Genomic DNA, 23148 nt, shown 5'->3' on the forward strand with positions numbered 1-23148 from the left:
GCCATCTTGCTCCGCCCAACCCAATGTGATATTTTATTTGGCATTTCTTTTCTCTCTTGGCCCTTACCTCTATTTTGATAGCAAAGTTTTTCTGGACTTAGACATCAGGAAAGGTAAGTATGACTACAGAACAGAGGAAAATACAAAAATAATAATAATAAAATGAATTTTTCCCTACATGAATTTCAAAAGGTTCTGTTCATAAGATAATTAAGGAGACTCATGACCTAAACATATTTGGGGCGACAAAAATGGTGATATGGTTTGAATGTAATGCCTTCTTCAAATCTCTCCTTAAGATGTGACCTCCAATGTTGGATGTGGAGCCTAGTGGGAAGTGTGTGGGTCATGGGGGCAGATACCCCATGAGTGCTTATTGCTGTACTCCGGGTGTTTTGTGAGTTCTCACTCTTAGTTCATGCAAGAACTCGTTTTTCAAAAGAGCCCTGGCATCTCCTCTCCTCTTTCTCCTGCTTCCTCTCTGCTTCATGTGATACATCTGCTCCCCCTTCACCTTCCACCATGGGTGGAAGCTTCCTGAAGCCTTCAACAGAAATAGATTCTGGCACCATGCTTCTTGTACAGCCTGCAGAACCATGAGCCAAATAAACCTCTTTTCTTCATACATTTCCTACTCTCAGGTATTCTTCTACAGCAGCACAAAATGGACTAATACAGAGGATCCGATAATTTTTTTTCTTCCACCATACCCTCCCAAGACTAAAAATAAATTTATTGGGCTAAGAAGATATAGGATACTCAAAATGGAAGAAAATAGAGTTGGTGATTACCCAAGGAGAAGAATTGATATTTTACTGCTTCCTACACTGAGCCCCTGGGAGGCAAAATATTTTAAGATAGTTTTTGGGTAATGAGAAAAGACGACATCTAAGTATTTTTCCTGGATAGAGTCCTAGGAGTGGTAATAGCCCATAGAGAAGAAATGTTACCTGCTCTGTCTATGTGGAATGGACCTTACAAAATTTTGCTGAGATTTAGAGTGCCTCATGTATATGAGGTTGTTGTAGGACATCAAGAATAAGAACTGCATAGACAGTGTCCAGAAGGTCAAAGAATGGATGACTGTGGTGAAAGATAAATGGATGAGCATGGAATAATGGTCTAGAAGAGGCATCCATTGTTGTGCCCATGTTCCATTAGTAAGAGTAATCACATTAGCACCTACAACTATAGGGAGGGCTGGGATATGTAGTCCCCAGCTAGGGTAACACTAACTCAGCCAGGGACTGCATATATATTTGAGACAGGGTCTTGCTCCATTACCCAGGCTGGAGTGCAGTGGCATGATCTTGGCTCATTGCAGCCTCAACCTCCTAGGCTTAGGGTGATTCTCCTACTTCAGCCTCCCGAGTAGCTGGGACTACAGGTGCACACCACCACGCCTGGCTAATGTTTGTATTTTGTAGAGACAGGGGTCCCACTTTGTTTCCCAAGCTGGTCTTGAACCCTTGGGCTCAAGTGATCCACTGCCTTGGCCTCCCAAAGTGTTAGCATTGCAGCTGTGAGCCACTGCTCCCAGCTCAAAAAAGGATATTTTTTTGACAACACATAGCAGTCTCCACCACAGGTTGCCCATTTTACTACCAAATGTGTATGCAAACTTCTCCCCATTCATAAAAAAAATACTGTCAGTATCACTCAAGAAAAATAACTAAAAACTCCCCCAGTTTACTTTATCCTGCTGAAATTTTATATTATCTGAATTATTTTCTCAGGCTTGGACAAAATACAAAAAAAAAAAAAAAAGAATTCAATAGAAACCTTCATTCAGAAATTGAAGTATAGAACAAACAGCAGACTAGTGAAACATTTCAAATCTGGAAGGGCAGGAATTATAAAGAATCCCTGGCCTGGAAGTTACAACTCAGTCCCTTGCTAGCATAACAGGTAGCCTTGGGTAAAGGTTCTGAATAGCAATAATCATACGCCATTGTATGGTAAGAGAATCCATTGGCTTGTACAAGACTATGGGACTTCCAATTTCTCTATGCCCTCTCTTTTATTGGACCTCTACTTGCAAATCAGCTAATCACTGCCTGAGTTCATCATTTTTATAATTTCTTCACATAATCAGCAAGGAATTGATATACACTAATAATAGGATGTAAAATGTTTTCTTTAGAGCCTATTGTACTTAGCTTTTAAGTTATTGTTTTATGAAATATTTTGCCACAGCACAAGAAGAATCAGTGGCTTTGTAGGCTACAGTGTACCTTTTTTCCCCTGCAGCCTAACACCTAAGGTAATACCATACATTAAGGTTGCCTGTAGCATTATTCTGTTACTCAATTTTTTGAGTAAAATAAAAAAAGCATCAGCTGCTCTAACAAACTTCAAATTAATTCAGTATCCTAAAGAAGACAGAAGCTTATTTTACTCAGAATAGCCAAAGGAGAAAAGTGGACAGTGGCTTCATTCCATGCAGTCAGTCAGGGACCCAGGTCCTTTCCATTTTGTTTCTCTGCATCTGCAAAGCACTAAGTCTCAGGCAGGTCCAGATTCTAGTTCATGGGGATGGGAAAGGACATGCAAAGAAATGAGCATGTCTGAAGTATAAAACATCACATGTAATCCAAATTGCCAAAAATGTAGTGATATCGTGACAAAGTGGCAAGGGATATCCCAGGCTGGACAGCTGTATTGTAGTTATAATTCTATCACTACAGAAGAAGAGAAGAATGGATTTGTGGGGATAGTGAGCAATGTATTACCATGAATCAAGGGAAGAATAGATTCAGGTGAGCAATTATCAGCCTCTGCAAAAATGAGTTTCATTCCCTTTATAATTTACGATCTTACTGGGAAACCATCCCAGGTCAATAAGTAACTATAAATAGTCTGTAAAAGGCTGTGGTTGTAAACACAGCATGCTGTTAAGCAACAAAACAATGAATCTAACCTGGCTTGAGGGGTCAGGAAGGCTTCTAAGAGGAAGCGTATATAAAAAGAGCCCTAAAGGATGAGTAAGTTGTTGTTACTGAAGTTGGTAGGCAGGGGAGTCAAGGGCATATAAGAAGTGAACTCAGCCTTCGTGAAGGCCTGTAGACAAGGCAGGGCGTGACAGTACTGGAGAACTATAAGAAGTCTGCTATGGCATATAAATAAAATTTAGTTTAAAGAATGAATTGCTGGACTGTAGAGAGCATGGGGAAAATGGCATGAAATGAGATTTGAGGAGCTAGATTATAAGGGACATTATAGAATCTATAACCTTATAATCATGCAGTCAATATTAACCTGAAGACAGTGAATCATGTATAAGTCAGCCCTGTCTCCATCCCAGAAGGAAACACATTTTTTTTCTGTTACCTCCAGAGTATCTTCTTATTCTTTAGCTCTCTTACCCTAGCCCTCAGAGCCTCAAGTCACATTCCACAGAGATAAAGCACCTTATTCTCCTGTGAGAAGAAATCTGCATATTTTTTTCATTTACAGTTCTACACTTTTCTCTGTTGATGAAGAACCCTTATAATTTGATTTTGTGTAGAAGTTGGAGTAAATCCCGTTGTGCCAAAGCTTCACTTTGAATGACAATGTTAGTATATTATCTCAGTGATTTTTTTCTTGTGTTAATATAAAGGTGATATTCATAATCTAAGGAATAAGCATCTTTTGTAAATACCCTTATTCTAGCTCCACTCTCATAAAAGCTATTTTAATGCATTTTCCCAGGGTATAAGCAAAGACTGCAACTGCTGCCTTTGACAGGAGTGTGGAGGAGAGAACAAATTTTGCCCTATAAAAGCAGCGGGCAAGATAAAAAGCACTGGAATTAAAATAAACAGTTGCATAAGCATCAGGGTGTTTTTGTTTGATTATATCATGTTTTAATCTTTTGCTTATCTATTTACAGAAGCGGGCTGCAGTATCAGAACAGCTTATTCTCCATTCTTATTATTGTTATTATTATTTTGGAAACAAAGTCTCGCTCTGTCGCCCAGGCTGGAGTGCAGTGGCGCGATCTCAGCTCACTGCAACCTTCGCCTCCTGGGTTCAAGTAACTCTCCTGCCACAGCCTCTCAAGTATCTGGGATTACAGGTATGCACCATCACACCCAGCTAATTTTTGTATGTTTAGCAGAGACAAGGTTTCACCATCTTGGCCAGGCTGGTCTTGAACTACTGACCTCAGGTGATCTGCCCGCCTTGGCCTCCCAAAGTGCTGGGATTACAGGCTTGAGCCACCATGCCTGGCCTCCCTTATTATTTTTATGAAGCACACTATATTTCATATTTTATCCTTCTTTACACATACTCATGTAGGGAATGTTAAATTTAACCTTGAATTCTGTTTTATTACTTAAGGAGAAATGGTCAAGCTCCTGTGGAGGTTTTGTGAGCGGGGAATAAAGTTTACTTTAGTTACCTGAGTCTTCTTAACAAATCCACATGTACTCTCTGTAGCCATGGATTCTGCATCTCAGACACAACCAACCACAGATCAAAAATATTTGAATAAAAAATACAACAATGCACCAATAAGAATAAGACAAATTAAGAAACCAACACAGCATAGAAACTGTTTACATAGTATTTACATTGCATTAAGTGTCCTAAGTAATCTAGAGATGATTTATAATATACAGGAAGATGTGCATAGGTTATATGCAAATATTGTGCCATTTCATGTAAGGGACTTGAGCATCCACAAATTTTGGTATCTGTGGCAGTACTGGAACCAATCCCCTATGGATACTGAGGGGTCTGTATGTGATGCTGGATGCCATTGTACCTAATTCACATAATAAGCCCCTCATACATCTGAATCCTTGGGAAAATACCTCATTTCTGTCTGCCTGCCACTTGGGCTTCCTTCTGGTCCGCTGAAACCCTTTTGAGCTATAAGTCACCTGTTTGAATCTCCTGACCCTGTGTCTTTCTTATTCAACCTGAACCTCGTTTGGGTCCAGAGTGAGGTCTTATGCTTTGATCTCCCCAGATGGCCTAAATTCAACATCTGCAGAGCTGAGCACACCCTTCCATCCACCACCCTCAGCACACAACCCAGCCTGCTTTTCATCCATACCCTGTTTCATCAAGCCTAAGACAGCCCATTTCTCATTTAAAGGTTCCTAAAATCAATCTGTCTCACAATGGATGATGTCTCGAGCAGCAGTGTCTTAATAAATTTGACCCACAAATGCACAGAGAAATTTGGTCCCCAATGTTCACATCGTTGAGGAGTCTTAACTGTCATAAACTCTCTACTAAACTTCAGCATAATGTACCCCCATTTTCCTATTCATTTATTTGAAAACATGAAATCACATTGAATAATATGTCAAAGTCATTTTAAGAACATTTCTAATGCAAAAGTAATTTAAAATTAAATGTTACCACCCCAGAAAAAGTCAAAGATAAAAATACTAAAACTAAAAATATGATCAGCAGATGAAGAGGTGGAAGTAACACATCCCAAACTTTCATGGTATGACTTTAGTTTTTCCCCTGCTACAAACCAAAATTACACTTCCAATTTTAGTAATTATTTTACAATCTTATTTTCCCCTGTCTGCTTTGGCTTTCCTTGGACTATTTTGATCCCAATAAACCAATCAATCCATCAGTAAACCTCTTCAAAAACATCTCAGCAGCTAAACAGGGCATTGCCTAAGAGGCCCAAATAAATTCAAGAAACTCTAACTACACCTACGTTTAAGATGTGTTTTATATTGTTTGAGAGATCAGTTACAAACACGTCCACATCTAGACTACCAGCCCACACACTGCAGATGCTCAGTAAATACATATTACATAATAAAAATTTTATTGACAGATGACAGCAAAAAAAAAAAATGCTAACAGTAAAATCATCACATGATAATGTCTCATAAACAGAGCTGATCACAAGAACTATAGGTTTTTATAGGAGGGAGAGATGTCTATAGGCTGATCTTACCCAGGGTCACGTAGACTCAAGGGTGCAGTGTTTTGAAGAGCTCATACAGTGTCTTTGTGCTCATTTGGAAAAGGCACTCTTTCTTCTAGGCAGATGCAAACCTACACTGTTGGCTTATCGAAGAAAGCATGCATTGGACTTTAGCTCCTTTTCGAAACACGTTTCCAGGCACTCTTGTTCAGTAAACATCCTGAACAACTGTGCATGGTGACTTTGCAAAAGTCACCTGCCTGAAAAGTCAAATGCCTGAAAAGGCATTTAACAGTTTTCTGTGATTACAATTTGGTTTTTTTTTTTTTTTTTTTTCAAATTCCTCTTCCCTTCCCACATGGCTTATTTATTTAAAAACTTGTGTCTTCGTGATTATGTCTAGCCCACCCATAGCCTAATGAAATGGCTTAAACTTTAAATATTATTTCCACTTTGAAGTCACATTTTGCATCCCCTTTTGCCTTCTCAATTTAAAAAAGTCATTGTCTCTCTAATGAGAATGTAAAATCATAGTAAAACATATTAAAGTATACATCTAGCACCTTCTGATGTACTAAATGCTTTGATATTCATCACTATTCCCTTTAATCTTTGCAGCCCCCTTTGAGGTAGATATGACTAGGAGTTCCATTGCATAAATGAGAAGATGGTGAACCTGAGATTCTGTGACCTAGTTCGACTCTTGCAGGAGGTAACCAGGCCTAAATTTGAACATTAATTTTCTGAATTCAAATTCTCAAGGGTGAATTCCATGAGAGTAGACACCTTTTTTTATCTCCTCTTTCAAATTCTCAAATCTTAAAATATTGATGTGGTCAATATTCCATAAAAATTCAATCCATTTAATACTTATTTTTGGGACCTGCTATGTAGCACTTATAATTTTAGACTCTGGAATATATTTGTGAGCCAAACCAATAAAAATCCCTCACTCTCATACAGGTTTTACTTCAATTGAGAAGACAGTAACTAAACTGGCAAATAAGTTATGTGCCAGATGTTATGGAGGTAAAGCAGGGAAGGGTTAGAGTACAGTAAGAGCACAGGGGGCTTGCTATTTAAATAAGATGGTTGGAAAGAGCTGCAATAATCAGCCAATATTTGAACAAAGGTCTGAAGGAGGAGAGGAGTAAGCCACACTGGGTTAGAGCTTGCCAGGAAGAGAGAACAACCAAAGCTAAAGTCCTAATGGAGAACTCCTCACTGAGGGTTGCACTTTGCATGTTTGAGTAACAGCAAGAGAGCTAATTTTTCCAGGAAGAAGTGACCAACAAGAAAGAGAGATAGGAATGGGGTCAGGGTGAGACCTCACTCACCCTGGAGTGGCTGAGATACACGTTACACCTTTGTTAGGACTCTAATGTGGGCTCCGACTCTAGGTGAAATGAGAAGCCACTAGAGGTTTTAAGGAGAGCAGTCACAGAATCTCGTTTTCATGAAATAGGATCAATCTGAATGCATGTTAACAATAGACCCTTGAAAGGCAAGGATGAAAGCAGGGAGCCCAGTAAGGAAAAGTGATAATAATGATGACTAACACCCTTTAGAGATCCAGCTGGTGGAATTTGCTGACGAATCAGATGTGGAGTGAGGAAGATTGAGAGGACTCAGAGGACTGTTGAGTGAATGCTCAACTGTGCTCTTAACCATGCTGTGCTTCCTGCTAACAATCACAACACTCCCAATTGTTGTGGTTTATAAAATATGTTTTTATGGAGTATTTTAATGAAGCTTGGACCAGGAGTCTCAATATGTGACAATTCCTTCTAAATTAGTTTTATCAGTTTCTGGGTTTTTTTTGTAGCTTGGTTTTTTTTTTTTTGTAGCTTAGTTTTGTAATGATGAACCTTAAGTAAACAAAAAGAAAGGAATTGAAAAAAAGCAAAATTTCAGATTAGTCTATAAACATATAAGTCAGATATTTTGCAGAGTTGAAAAGAAGATTTAGAATTTTATAGATGCAATATTACCTAACATTTCCTTAATTAATGTATTGCTTTATATTTTTCCAAAACTTCTTCATAGAATGAAGAGTATATGCATTTATATTTTAATTTTCTTTCCACAGAAAGACCAAATAGTGATTTTTGAGGCTTGTGATTAAATACATTCTTATTTCTTTTGAAGTTGGCATGCTTGCATTTGACATTTTAATTTTTAACTTACTTGCATTGTCTGTACTATTTATTTAGCTTGTCTATTTCAATCAATGCTTATCAGGAAGAGTTATTGTATTTTTTATATGTTACCTAATTTATGTCCATGAATTTTGACAATATTCCAAGAATCTAGAAAGAACTTCAGTGAGCACTTGATATAGTGTTTCTCAATTATGTTTAATCCATGGTAATATCACAAGATTGCTCAAATCATGATTACATGATTTTGTATTTGTAGATTTTTCAAGAGTAGGTCTCATATCAATATATTTTCTTAAATCACAAAAACTGGGATAGGGATGTTACAAAAATTAAATAAGTTCATATACATATACTATTTAGGACAAGGCCTAGCCACAGTCAGTACTGTAAAAGTATTCACTATTATTATGGCAATTACCTGCAAAATTTTTACTCAAAAATATTTCTTTAAACATAATTTTATTTGATTCAATAATAAAAACAATGTTACTAAATATGCTTTTTAAAACCACACGTCCCACTCCATTCTCAAGATCTTCCTATAATTCTCACCCACGGTGATCAACCCATCCCTATTTATCTGAGATTTTCCCATTTCTAGAATTGAAAGTTCCACATCCTGGGAACCTCCTCAGTCCCAGGCAAACTGGGAGATTTGGTCACCCTACCTCTCAGGTTCTTTACCCCGTCTTCACAACCACTGCTATAACCAGGCTTCTTTGTTTTTCAAAGTCATACAGCTGATGTCAGATGCAAAAGTAGACCCTGGGTCTCCTTATGCACAAATTAAAAAGATGCACAGACTGTCTGAGATAGAGGAGGGGGAATTTCCCATGAATAAACACTCTGTGTCACCCTTTCTTACCTTCATGCGGTCTATGCATGTGTAGTTTGTATGCTCATGAGCATGTACAGAGTAGTTCTATCACATATATGTTCATAAATATAATCAAGTCATAATAACAGTATATTACAGTTCATAGCTTAGAAAAACAAATGCTTCAAAAATTCTTAAAGAACACCCAGGCTATTAGACACATATCTATTTTATACTACTTGTTATCTATGTTTCCAGATAACTATATATATATAAATTTGATTTGAAAATTACAACTATAGTGTATCTATACAATGGAATATCACTCAATAATACAAAGAATTAACTGCCAACGCACACAACACCTTGAATGGATCTCAAAGACATTATACTGAGTGAAATAAATTAGTCTCAAAAGATTGCATATTGTTTGGTAATACCTATATGATATTTTCTAAAAGACAGACTCTAGCTATGAAGGATATATCGATCACTAGCTATCAGGGGTCAGGAATCAGTGAAGGGGCTAAGAATGAAGGGATGGCTTGAAGGAATGTTCGGGGTTGATGGAATTGTTTTGTATCATGATTCTGGTGTTAGTTTCATGAATCATCGGATATATTAAAATTCATAGAATTGTATATCAAAAGAAAAAGTCCATTTTATTCTATGCTAATTAAAAACAAATAGGTGAAATATAAGTTCAGATTTCTAAAATGAGGAGAACTATAACTCAGTTTCAGAGACAGAGGATCTGACTTTCTAGTTCTGAATAAGGTATTAACGGAATAATATTTGTCATTAAAGACTATGTGATTTCAATAACATCTTAAAGGTAGCATCAAATGATAAGCTCATGGGATATGCACATGCTGTTGTTCAATTCCTAGCTCCTGTGCATTTCTGTAGGGTCAGGAGATTCACTCTGACTTGAATCATAATTATATATGAGTCAAAATTATATATGACTTCTGGGCAGTTAGGGGATGGGGTCTCTCTCCCTCTCTCATACATACACACACATACACACACACATACATATATATACACACACACACATACACACATACATACACTCTAGAGAAACATAACTTTTTGTTTCTCTAGAGTAGACACCCTAAAGTGGGCTGAAGGATTGTACAGCAAGTATATGCTTAAGTTTGTAAGAAACTGCCAAACCATTTTCCAGAGTGTCTGTACCATTTTGCATTTTCCTCAGCAATGTATGAGACGTGCAGCTGCTGCATCTTCTTCTATAGCAATATGGAGTATCTGTGTTTATCTTTATTTTTTTAGTTTGGTCCTTCTAACAGGTGTGTAGCAACATCTCACCAAGAATTTATTTTGAATTTCTCTAATGGTTCATCATGTTGAAAATCTTTCCAGGTGCTTATTTGTCATCCTTATGTCTTCTTTAATATAGTGTCCTTCCGAGTCTTTTCCTTATTTTAAAATTGGGTTGTTTGTTTTCTTATTATTGAATATTGAGAGTAACTTATATACTCTGAATATTAGTTCATTGTCATAAAAAATGCAATTAGTTTGTCTCCATAAGTAGCTTGTTTTGTTGTGTGTTTTTTTCAAATTCTCTTAAGAATGTCTTTCACAGAGAACATCTTACAATTGTTAATGGAATCTTATTTATCAATTTTTTAACGGGTGTTTTTGGTGGCTTGTCCCAGATAATATCTCTACTTATCCCTGGTAATGGAGCACAGAATGAGAGAACAAATATGACCAGTGACAGCCTCACTCTCTTAAAGCCACAGCTCTACTCATCAAAGAGGAGGGTCTCTACCTTCAGAGTTTGACTCTTGGAGTTTCATGAAACTATCACTACCATTGTTGACATACATAATGGAAAAAAATTGATTTCTGCACTCTCTCTGAGAGTTACAAATATAATATAGTAAATACAAATACTGAGTTTACAGAATAATTCAGAATATTTTTTAATTAAAAATTTAATTCAAAAATTATTCATTTGAGTGGTAACTGGAAGTTCCTGGTTGCACTATGAAAGCCCACACATAACAAAATATATTCAACAGATTTTCCCTAAAATGGCCTATTTTGGTTACATTTATTCATTAATTCATATATTCAATAATTTTAAGTACCACACATGTACCAAGAAAAACATGAGACAGATTTCCCCTTAGTATAAAAATAAAAAATTTCAAAGTAGGTTCCTGGATTTCCCTTTAGCAGTGTGTATCGGCCGCCCACAAGTGAGGTGTGCAAAATGCAAAACAGTCATGCGTCACCTTCTCAAGGATGTTCACCCTGCACACACTTTCATGCATGCATACTATTTACCTTTTCCCTGAGTAATAGGATAGGCTGTATTTCAAAGATTCAAAGATTAGCTTTGTTATATAAATCTCATAACTGGATGGTTTCATATTCTTTTTGGTCCAGAAGGTAAGAAAGATTATATGGGAGGGAAATAAAATTAGAGGTGAGGTTTCGTGATTTGGAGAACCATAATCATAATTTTTTCATGCTTGTTAGACCAGAGATTTAACTGTAATTTCAAGTTTAACTTTAGAGTTCTGTGGCATAAGTTATGTAGTAGAAGTTCAATACATTGACAGAAACAAATAGAAGAAGATACTGTTATTACTCGCAGGCACTGATTATCTTGTAAGTGACCCCCCTCCCCCCCCAAAAAAACACCTCATTTTACTTAGAGGCTCTCCTTAAAATCCTTAAAATAACTTAATAAATTTAATTGTGGAAAAAACTGTGAATATGTTGAATAATGGAGCAACAGGATTAGAGGTAGATCAGGTTTAAAGCCTTACTTTGCTACCTCACCAGCTGTCTTTTTGGTTTCTTCACGGATAAACTGTCATTATACCTCTGCAGCACTGCTTAGGTTGATGCAAGTTTTAAATGTGATAATGCATATAAAGCCATTGTCACAGTATACGTCATATAGAAATATTCATTAAATGTTAATTTCCAACATAGGGTCTAGGAAACAAAAGAAAAGAGAGGAAAGAAAGTTGTTGGCCAAAGCAACATAATTAAAATCTCTCCATTTACAAGAGGATGGAGTTCCAGCCATGCCCATCTCTAGCATGTAAGGAGGCCTGGGTCCTTCTATTAAAATGAATTTGAGTTCAGACTCAATGACATGGACTGGGAAACCTAAAAAAAGTCCTGACCACAAAAATACATTTCTGTCCTTAAAGTGGGGAATGAGTGGGTTGGCACTGGTAGGTAAAGTAAACACATATTTTTCAAGTCAGAGTTAAAGTTTAGCTGTAGGATTAACATTCTGATTTAGTAGCAGATTCAAATATGAACATGATAGCTATAGACGAGATGGGTGATACTGATAGTCCCATTTTTCAATCTATAAACAAAAGTATGAAAGGCATCTAAATTATTCTATTCAAAATTATTAATTTCAGAATTCAAGTTGTCAAACTAAGATTTGAACTAAATGAAAACATACCTCAAGAATGAGATTTCCAGACCAGAAGTAAATATCTATATAATGCATTGCCCCAGGACACTTCCCTTTCCTGAAATGTCTACTATTCATCTTTCACAACCACAAATTAGTGGAAAAGTTGCCAGCTTGTTCTCTGCAAGATTTTTGGAAGAACTTGCTTGGCACATTACGTCCTATCTTGAGGTTTGCAAAGAGAAAGGACAGTTTGACAAAGCCATGTCAGGGAAATGTTGCCCCACCAGCAAGCCAAAGGTCAGACTGTAATTTAAGCAGCAGTTTGCTTGTCAAGGGTAGAACACTCCCTGGTTTCATCTCACAAGCAGGGAGAAAATCAATCCTTTAGTAGCCTTTGAATGGAAAGTTTAATTCAGGACAAAAAAAGTAAACTTGCTTTGCTTTTTTTTTTTCTTTATTCTGATTGGTCAGCAGACAACTCTGTAATTTGTTCTGTTGACAGCATAAGTTTTTTTTTTATGTTGACTCTGTCCTTTTTTTTTCCCTCCCTGATCTCAAATTACGCAGAAAACTGAAAAAATTGAATGTGTGCTTAGACCCCGGAAAGTTCACTAGCAATGACTACCCAGATGTTTAATGGATCCAAAGTTCAAACTCAATCCAAATGATTTTCATATAAAAACAAATACTATAATTGTTCCATAAAGAGAACTTTATACTGAACCACTTGATTTGATTAATAATCCATGTGCTTGATCTATGGACTTTCAGAAAACAAAGCCACAGTTTCAATGCAACACTTTGTGAAAGCTAGAGGAAAAATAGCCGATTTAGTTTGGATATTTGTCGTCTCTAAATTTCTTGTTGAAATTTGATCTCCAATGTTGAAGGTGGGGCCAAGTGGAAGATGTTTGGGTCATGGGAGTGGATCCTTCATGAATGGCTTGATGTGCTCCCCATGGTGATAAGTCAGTCTCAGTATTTTAGTACACTCAAGAGCTGGTTTTTGTTTTGTTTTGAGCTTCATTCTCTGCTTCACAAGAGCTTCGCTCTTGTCTCCCAGGCTGGAGTGCAATGGCGTGATCTCAGCTCACTGCAATCTCTACCTCCCAAGTTCAAGCGAATCTCCTGCCTCAGCCTCCTGAGTAGCTGGGATTACAGGCTTGTGCTACCACACCTGGCTGATTTTGTATTTTTAGTAGAGATAGTATTTCACCATGTTGGTCAGGCTGGTTTCGAACTTCTCACTTCAGGTTATCCGCCCACCTCAGCCTCCCAAAGTGCTGAGATTACAGGCATGAGCCACTGTGCCCAGCCAAGAACTGGTTTCTTAAAAGAACATGGTACCTCCTCTCCCTTCCTCCTGTTCTCGCCATGTCACTGCCTACTTTCCCTTCACCTTCCACTATGATTGGAAGCTTCCTGAGGCCCTTACCAGAAGCAGATGCTGGTGCCGTATTTCTTTTACAGCCAGCAGAACCATGAGTCAAACCTCTTTTCTCCCAGCCTCAGGTATTCCTTTATAGAAACACAAAATGGACTAATACAGTAGCTTATTGTATTAAGCTCTAAGACTCTTCTTTGGTTCCTACAATTTGAGTTGAGTTTGCTTTCAACTTTAACCTTACTGAAGACAGTTGTATCTTTTGAATAAAAGCTTTGCTTATCATTTCATTATTAGAAGAATTATGTTTTGGCTTACATGTTTTTGTTGTTGCTCTTATTGTCTTAATATGCTATTAACCTGAAGTTGCTGGTCAATTTGGAATTCAGCAATTTTATAATATTAAGTTTTTTGACCTAAATTATCAAAATTGTACATTTCCATTGCAAAGAAAATAAAAATCTAACCATACAGAAAAGTCAAATCCCCAATCAGTAAATTTTCTTTATATTGAACTCAATCACATTTAACCTCTCTCATGTAGACTGTGTCAAAAGCCTTCGGCCCAGGCTCCCTGCCTCCTCTCATGCCCTTAATTTTCTAATCTGCACACAGCAGCCAGAGTGATCTCATTCAAATATAAGTCAGATCATGCCATTTTCATGCTCAAAACATTCCCATGGCTTCCCATTGCATTTAAATGGATCTAAAGCTCTTACTATTACTGACAAGTCTTTGTGTAAACAACCGTCTCCTGCTCTTCTTCTTCACCTTACGCTAAAAACATGCACCTCTTTTTATTTCTTCAGAGCTCATCCACACTTTCCTGGTCCAGGGTCTTTGCACTTGCTAACCCCTTGCTTGGATGTTCTCCCCACAGGTATTTGCTTATCCCCTCTCATTCAGATCCCTGCTCAAAGAGGCTCCCTTACCTAGAATAGCAGTCACTATCACTCCCTATTCTCCTACCTTGCTTAACGTTTTTCTAATAGCATTCATTACTGGTTCCATTTTTACATTTATTTCTTATTTGCCTCTCTCCTGGAATACGAATTCTACAAGAGTCAAGACTTGTTTACATTTATATTCTCAGCAGTGGACTAGACAGCTCCTGACAAGGACTAGACACTAAATATTTAATGAATGAAACTCACTCCACAAAAGCAACACTATGAATGCATTAATGTGTATCCCTCTAGATATTTTCTACATACACTTAAACTATTTTTCAGAAATAAATTTTTTCAATGATATTGCTTTCAAAATTTCTGTGTGTATGTGTGTGTATTTTCAAACACTCCGTTTACCTAGATTTATAGGAGCAGAAAGCTCCAAGTCCTTCTCTGGCCATTTCAGACTAAACTTTCTGTCTCTGCCCTTGATCCAAACTTCTACCTTCCAGCTTCCTTTACACCTGTTGCAGCTCCCTTTGCTGTTTAACTTCATCAATATTTACTGTCTGTTCCCTATGTACCTGTTGGTATGCATATATCTTTTTTTTTTCTAAGAAAAATATTTTTCTTTTAAAACACTTCTCCTATCTGTTATTTTGTCACCTTTCTTCCTATAATTAAAAGAACTCAAAAAATAGTAGTCTACATTTTTTGGTCTCCACTACCCCAGGGCTCATTTGCTGTATAAGTTTCCCTAAAATCTACCTTCTGCTCTTAGGATTCTGGGAAAAACTCTTTTCAAAGCTGACCAATTACTTTCTCATTGTTAGGCCCCAAAAAGCCTTTCTCAGTATAATTTCCTAAATCTCTGGTGAGCACCTGCCAATATTTCCCACAACAATCCTCTGTGCCCTCATGGCATTGCATTGCAGAATGACCACAGCAGAAAGCCTTAGCTACACTCCACTTCTTTAAAACGACTGTTCTGTTGCTTCACTCTTTTCCTGGAAAACTAGTAGCATCTATCTAATCAGTATGTCAAAAACATTTGTCCAACAGTTCCCTGGAATTTGAAAATAGTTCTGCTCTGTGTTGTATTCAAAAGGTCAAGCTTTAGGTACTTGAACAGAGCTACATAGGCAGCAGCTCTTCCATTTCAATTAAATAGCCTTGTGGTGAACACCCCTTCCATTCAGATATATAGGGTTCTTGCAGTCTCTTTGCCCCCATCCCACAAACAATGATATCTAGTAGTAATTCCTACCATGTATCTTAAACAACTAGGGCTTTTTTCCAGCTTTACTCCTATTGGCCTCCATTTGTTGTAGAAGTGGATTCCATCCCTCTTCAGGCTTTTTAATTTGAAGTGGATTCTATTGATTGTTCCACTGTGATTATTCATCTGTATCCACTAAATGTTTCCCCAGATCTGACCCCTTTGGATGGCTGTACACTTCTGGACTCTAGCTACTCTGCATAAAGGAGAGTATTTCTTGAATGCATAGAACTTGTTAATCTTGTTAGTGGCTGTATTCCTTTCTGTAAATATCTGATCTTTAACAGATGTTTAAAAGATAGTTCTAACTGAATGAATAAAGGAATGGATGAGTTAAAGTGAATTTACCACATTTTGGTTTGAATTTTGTTTCCATTTTTCAGCACCCTCCTAGAAAGCAGTTCCTCATTTTCAGTTTTACTAAGCTTCCACCAGCTTCTGGCTTACCTTCCTTCCTTTGTTTTATTCCTGTTTGTGTTTCCTGTTGCAGTATGGTCAACTTCATCCTGGCAAGTCCTCTAACCTTCCCTAAATAATCAGACTTTCTCTATCAATCAGACTGGTAACAATTAGAAAGGGTGGCACCTATCACAACTGAAGTTGCAGGAAAGGGGTGCTGTCTTCATTACTGTTGGAAGTGTGTAGTGTTACAACTCTGAAAGGCAACCTGACAGCGTTAATGAAAATTAAAATGTATATATCCTTCAAACAAGCAATTCCACTGTGGGAATCTCTGCCCCAGAAATAAAAGTGAAAATACATAAAACTTCTCTATAAAAGAGTATTTATTGCAGTGTTGCTTATAATGTTTTAGAAAACTGGAAATGAATACCCATCAAATGACAAATAATTTACAAATAATTATATATCCCATCACCGTACCAGCCATAAATTCATGCTATCACAAATTACTTGAGAGGAGAAAGATGTAGTAAAGTTTATATATGTTATCACTTCCATAAAACAAAATGCTTGTTTTGTCAACTGTTCCACACATATGTATATTCTCTGAATGATATAAATTCAGATAATGCATATAAATACTTACTAGGCATAAACATTGAAACATGGGTTACCGGGGGTATAAATGGAATTGAGGGTGTTGGCATTGATGTGAGTAGAGGAGGAAATAGAGGGAAAAGAGAGAACACAGCTCCTCAAAACTCCCCCAAATCTACTTTTTGGAAAACCATATAAATGTTTACATTCATCAATTTCTATAAAAATAACAGCAAACAGTTCTTACTCTATCCCAAACATTGTTCTACTGCTCAATATATTATTTAATCTTCTACCAACTTAACAAAGTAGACACTATTTTTAACCCCCATTTTTATAGATGATAAAATGTAGGCACAGAGAAATTAAGGCACTAATTAAAGTCATAAAGCTAGAATATAGCAATTTGTGTTTAAATCCAGATAGTCTGGGTCCAGAGACTATACTCTTAACCATATACTTTGCTATCTCTTAGGGTATGTGCAGTGAGTAAAGAAACTAAAAGTAATTCTTAAAGATGCATAATGTGACAATTAACAGGATAGTATTGTTTCCAAATCGTGCATTTTACTAAAACAGACTAATCTCTTTAATTGTAGCCAATTGCATTTTTAAAAAAATAGCCTTAACTATATTTAATATGTGCTAATAGTACTTGTCTACTCATGACTGCTCTTCAGAAAGGAATAAATCCTCCTAAATTATATCAGTTACACCTCAAGTGACCTGTCCCAGTAATCACCAAAAAACTAAGTATCAAGGATCTCATTTCAAGAGCTGTTGATAGGGGAAATTAACTACTTGTTGCACATGCTTTTTAGATCTAATTCTCTTTCTCAGTGGAATAAGGATTATCTATAAAACCTTTCTGGCCAGAATGAAAGAAACCTCCTGTGATTAATACAAGAAGACTGCAGAACTATAGACCACTACCCTTTATTTGACAGGGAAGGACCACAGTGAAGGAAACAGTGCTCTGAAATTGAAATTAGTAAAAATCAACACAAAATAGACATAAGTAGTCATCTGAATAAATGACACAATATAAGAAAGGAGCTTGGGGCTTGAGGTCCAAACTCAAGCTTGACTCTACAGTCTACTTGGCTGAGCTACAGGTCTTCCACTGGAGAACTTGCTTACCAAGTGATACCCTTCAAGTTCTCCTTCAGTCAAGCAACATTTAGAGCTCTAATTTTTTCTACTGAGTTTACTTAAGCAGCAGTTTCTTCGTGAACTGAAAAAGTTACTGATTCAGCTCATCTTGTGAGGCATCTCTTCTACTATACATTCATCTTCTGATATGCTGGTGTCTGAATCAGTTTTTGCGTGTGTTTGTTTTGGCCTGAATTTATTCTTTAACGTTTAATCACATCTGAGTAAGCTGCTAAAATGAAGATTCTGGACTTGTTGAGAGGAAGAAACCTCTCTGTTACCTCCCAGGCCTTGCGCTGTATCCAGCCTTTCTCCCACAATTTGACATCTGTGCACTGCAATGCCTCTCAGCAAAAGGGCTTTGACCATGGGACTGTCTGTCTTTAAAGATACATCTTGATCTTGACATGCATCAAAATGCATATTTGGACTTTAGAAGAGTGATGCCTAAGGTGATTCTAAATGATGGAATGGAAGAGGGACAAAATGAAAGATTCTTTCATTCTTAAATAGATGGAGTATGCATTTGAATGCCTAGAGGGAAACTCTGATTGACAGAGAAGATATATATTGGGACAGAGGTTAAAGGTGAACAGGGAGGTTTCATAATTGTCAATGTAGTCATTGTCACTAAAGCATTCAGCCAAAAGAGGCCACAAAGAGATGTGGAAAAAGGAAAGGAACCTTGTGGGTCAAGGACAGTCTCTTCTGAAGGAAGTAGGAAGATTTGGTAAGAGAAAGAAAGATGAATAGAAAGAAGCAGTATTTGTAATGAATGCTACTGCTCAATAAGAATGAGTGGGATTTTCAGGGCAATTGGGAGAATGGATGGATTGACATTAGATGAAAATCAATGGCTTTTAATTAATACCACCCCAAAGAGTAAGGATAATAGGGGCAGAGAAGTCGATGATTATACAAAATAAGGTCAATTCTGGTTAGAATAAATTATACTCCCTATAGATGATCAGGAGTGCTATGCCTTTTTTTTTTTTTTTTAAATCTATTGTGTTTCAGTGGGAGAACATATAAGGAAAGAAGAGGAGCTATTTATCTCAAACCGATAGTCTGCCTTCATAAATAACTGTCATTACTAAAACAAGGATCAGTGTAGAGGTGGCCCTGATACCCAGAAGGTCAGCTCCCTGAAAGTCTCCCCAAATCACAGACGTTTTCTATGGCCTGGCTCCGTTCCATCTGTTACAACTTTACTCTGCTCACTGGATTTCTCCTACAACTAACAACTCTGAAAATCTCTGTTTAGAATTCCATAGAGCAAAAAAATATTAAAAATACAAATTTTAGGCTGGTGGCAATGGTTCATGCCTATAATCCTAGCACTTTGGGAGGCCAAGGAGGGTGAATCGCAAGGTCAGGAGTTCGAGATCAGCCCAGCCAACGTGGTGAAACCCCGTCTGTACTAAAAATACAACAAACTAGCTGGGTGTAGTGGCAGGTGCCTGTAATCCCAGTTACTTGGGAGACTGAGGCAGGAGAATCACTTGAACCTGGGAGGTGGAGGTTGCAGTGAGCCAAGATTGCACCACTGTACTCCAGCTCAGACTGGAGTGAGACTGTGTATAAAAACAAAAAACAAATTTTAAAAAGAGAAAGGTTTAGCCTATTTAAAAAGAGCACTATCATAGATGTACTTAAAAATACTTTATATATATATATATATATAATGGGAAGAATATTAATTAGCTGCTTATGGAAGGGCAGGGTAGTGAGGAATATAAAAAATAGAAAAGAAAAACAAGTTTGAATATCGAAAACTACAGTAAGATAGCAATTTAGACACTCAGCTTGCAGTATGAACCTGAGGAGTTCATCAAGTGGACCACCACATGACAGAACAAAGAAACAGGGAGAAAAAAAATGACATTGGCTCCAGCTTATATAGTGTTTTCCTGTTCTCTCATCAAAAAAGAGGAAAGAGATGACAGAATATTAAATATCCTAAAAAGGACACCATGAAGTAGAAAAGTCACAATCTCAGTGTGTTTAATGCCTGATATAGTTTAGATATTTTCCCCCACCCAAATCTCCCGTTGAAAGGAATCCCCAATGTTGGCAGGGCCTGGTGAGAGGTATTTGGATCACAGGGGCAGATTCCTCGTAGCTTGGTGCTGTCTTCCTGATAATGAGTTCTTGCAACACCTGGTCCTTTCAACAGGTGGGGCGCCTGCCCTCTACTGTCTCTGTCTTGCTCCAGCTTTCAACAGGTAAAGTACAAGATTTTGCTTTGCCTTCTGCCATGAGTAAAAGCTTCTTGAGGCCTCCCCAGAAGCAGATGCTATCCTTCTTGTACAGCCTACAGAACCATGAGCCAATTAAATCTCTTTTCTTTTTTTTTTTTTTTTGTTGTTGTTGTTGTTGAGATGGAATTTCCTTCTTGTCGCCCAGGCTGGAGTGCAGTGGTGCAATCTTGGCTCACTGCAACCTCTGCTTCCCAGGTTCAAGTGATTCTCCTGCCTCAGCCTCCCGAGTAGCTGGGATCACAGGTGTCTACCACCACACCTGGCTAATTTTTATATTTTTAGGAGAGACAGGGTTTTACCATGTTGGCCAGGCTCGTCTTGAACTCCAACCTCTGCTTCCCAGGTTCAAGCGATTCTCCTGCCTCAGCCTCCCAAGTAGCTGGAATCACAGGTGCCTGCCACCACACCTGGCTAATTTTTGTATTTTTAGGAGAGATGGGGTTTTACCATGTTGGCCAGGCTGGTCTCAAACTCCTAACCTCAGGTGATCTGCCTGCCTCAGCTTCCTAAAGTGCTGAGATTACAGGCATGAGTCACTGTGCCCGGCCAAACCTCTTTTCTTATAAATTACCCAGTGTCAGGTATTTCTTTCTAGCAATGCAAGAACAGCCTAACACAGTACTCTTTCAATATTTTAAAACAAAGTGTTGAGGACATTTAGAAAAGTTAATGTTTAAAATCACAGAGCTAATAAACGGACTTAAGGACTTGTCCCAACTATTAAACTTTAGAAACTATTTAGATATGAAAATTAGAATGAAATTAACTTGAATGTTAATTGATAACAAGGGAAATGGTATTTATTTTTGCTTGTTAATATATTGTTTTATAGCTCACTCCGGATTAACAGTGAACAAATCAGTAAGCTCTTCACAGCAATAAGCAGCCCGAAGAAATGTTCTAATATTTCTATTAGCATTTTGACGGTACACTGTTGCGTAAAAGAGGACATTAATGTGTAGAGGGTTTTTTTTTTTCTTCAGGGATTGTTTTTGTTGACTTTTGCCTCCATTACCTCAGTTATTTATTTCTGGATAAATTCCTACTTTGTTCAATGTCCTCTCCACCACACCACTTATGCCACCAATACTATCTGGTAATAGTTTTCAAATTTTAGGAATAAATTTTCAGGAAAAAATAATCAAATAACAAGGACTATGACTAGGAATCCCTATTTAGGAATCAACATATGAAATATTTACTGGAGAAAGCCTGGAAAACAACAACTATGTTGTTACCCTTCTAGAGCAAAGTATTATTGTTAGAAAATGACAGCAAGATAAAAAGGGCAACCTGAGAAAAATAAGTCCCCAGTAGTCAGTCAAGATCCAGCATTTGTCTCATTTGACAAATCAACCTGAGTTGATTTCCTCAGGAAATAGACCTGGAGATGAGGATTTTCATACCACAGGGTTCCTGGGGCATGCACCAGGGAATGATACCCAGAAGGAAGGAAGTGAGTGAAGAAGGATTAAGCAGAAAGAAAAGATCATTATGGCTCTTTTCCAGATTTCCTCATCCCCAATCCTTCTCTTTGGAGGCTCCTGACCTACTGACCAAACCATTTACCACTGCGTATAAATCTGTGTATGTATTTGCTCAGACATATGGCGACCACATACACTGAACAAAGCTTTTCACTTCACCAAGTTGGAGGACTCACTCTCACTCCCACTCCTGGGAGTGGGAGTGTTAAATTTGAGACAGCTCTTAAGAGATGTCCTGAGTTGAGGGGGTTTGGATGTTGAACACCTTCACTGAGCAGTCCTTGGATGCGATGTGTTTGTAGGGGAAGGATAAGGCAGCTCTCTCTGGACCTAAGACAATTCCTGAGAGGGACTCTGATATGAACCGTCAGCGGGCAATGCTCCGAGTAGCTAGAGAACTGAGTGCCTTGGTTATGAAAGAGCACCTGAGTGACCCACAGCAACATTCACTAGTCCTCCCTTATGTCACTTGTATCCATTTGTATAAAAGTTCAACGCTTCTTGGAATTGCTCCTCCAGGATTCACCTTAGTTCATTTTCCTGGAGGCTTTTTTTTTTTTTTTTTGAGATGGAGTCTCCCTCTGTTACAAGGCTGGAGTGCAGTGGCGCGATCTCATGATCTCAGGTCACTGAAACCTCTGTCTCCTGGGTTCAAGTGATTCTCCTGCCTCAGCCTCCTGAGTAAGTGGGACTACAGGTGCATGCCACCATGTCTGGCTAAATTTTTTTGTATTTTTAGTAGAGACGGGGTTTCACCCTGTTAGCCGGGATGGTCTCGATCTCCTGACCTTGTGATCTGCCCGTCTCCACCTCCCAAAGTGCTGGGATTACAGGCGTGAGCCACCACACCCAAACTTTCCTGGAGGTTTTTAAGAGGAAGTCTATTAGAATGAAATAGAATTTCTGCTGCTGTTACAGCTGATCTCAGGGCCCTAACTGGTACATGTTATCTCTGTCCTCTATTGTCTATTCCAGATTCCCCTTACCCTTAACCAACAGTTCTGCTGATCAAACGTGACTTACCTTGTCTCTGGGAGGTCTGAGATTCTCATCACTATGTCCCCTCCTCAGTGTGCATGCTGCACTGCACACTTACCTTCAGAATTGATCAAGGGAGTACCCTGAGGTGCTCCTACCAACAAGTTGCTCCTGTAAACTTCGTCCTTCCCGCCCTCATTGTGCAGCAGCAGGTCTCTCTCTTCCTGATGATCTGGGTCAAGTATCCCTGCCAGGGTGGAGCTTCCCCTCAGAGCATAATTGAGGGACATGGATGGGAAGTGCAAATTATCCAAGTATATCACTAACACTGATGGCAAGCAGGGCCGCTCCTAATTCCAGCTCTTGGTTCCTGGACTCGTATCGTCTACCTACTGGGACAAAATACCATCTCACCATCTCATGCCCTA

This window comes from Colobus angolensis, unplaced genomic scaffold, assembly GCF_000951035.1.
Source record: "Colobus angolensis palliatus isolate OR3802 unplaced genomic scaffold, Cang.pa_1.0 Scaffold6, whole genome shotgun sequence".
Classification (NCBI taxonomy): Eukaryota; Metazoa; Chordata; class Mammalia; order Primates; family Cercopithecidae; genus Colobus; species Colobus angolensis.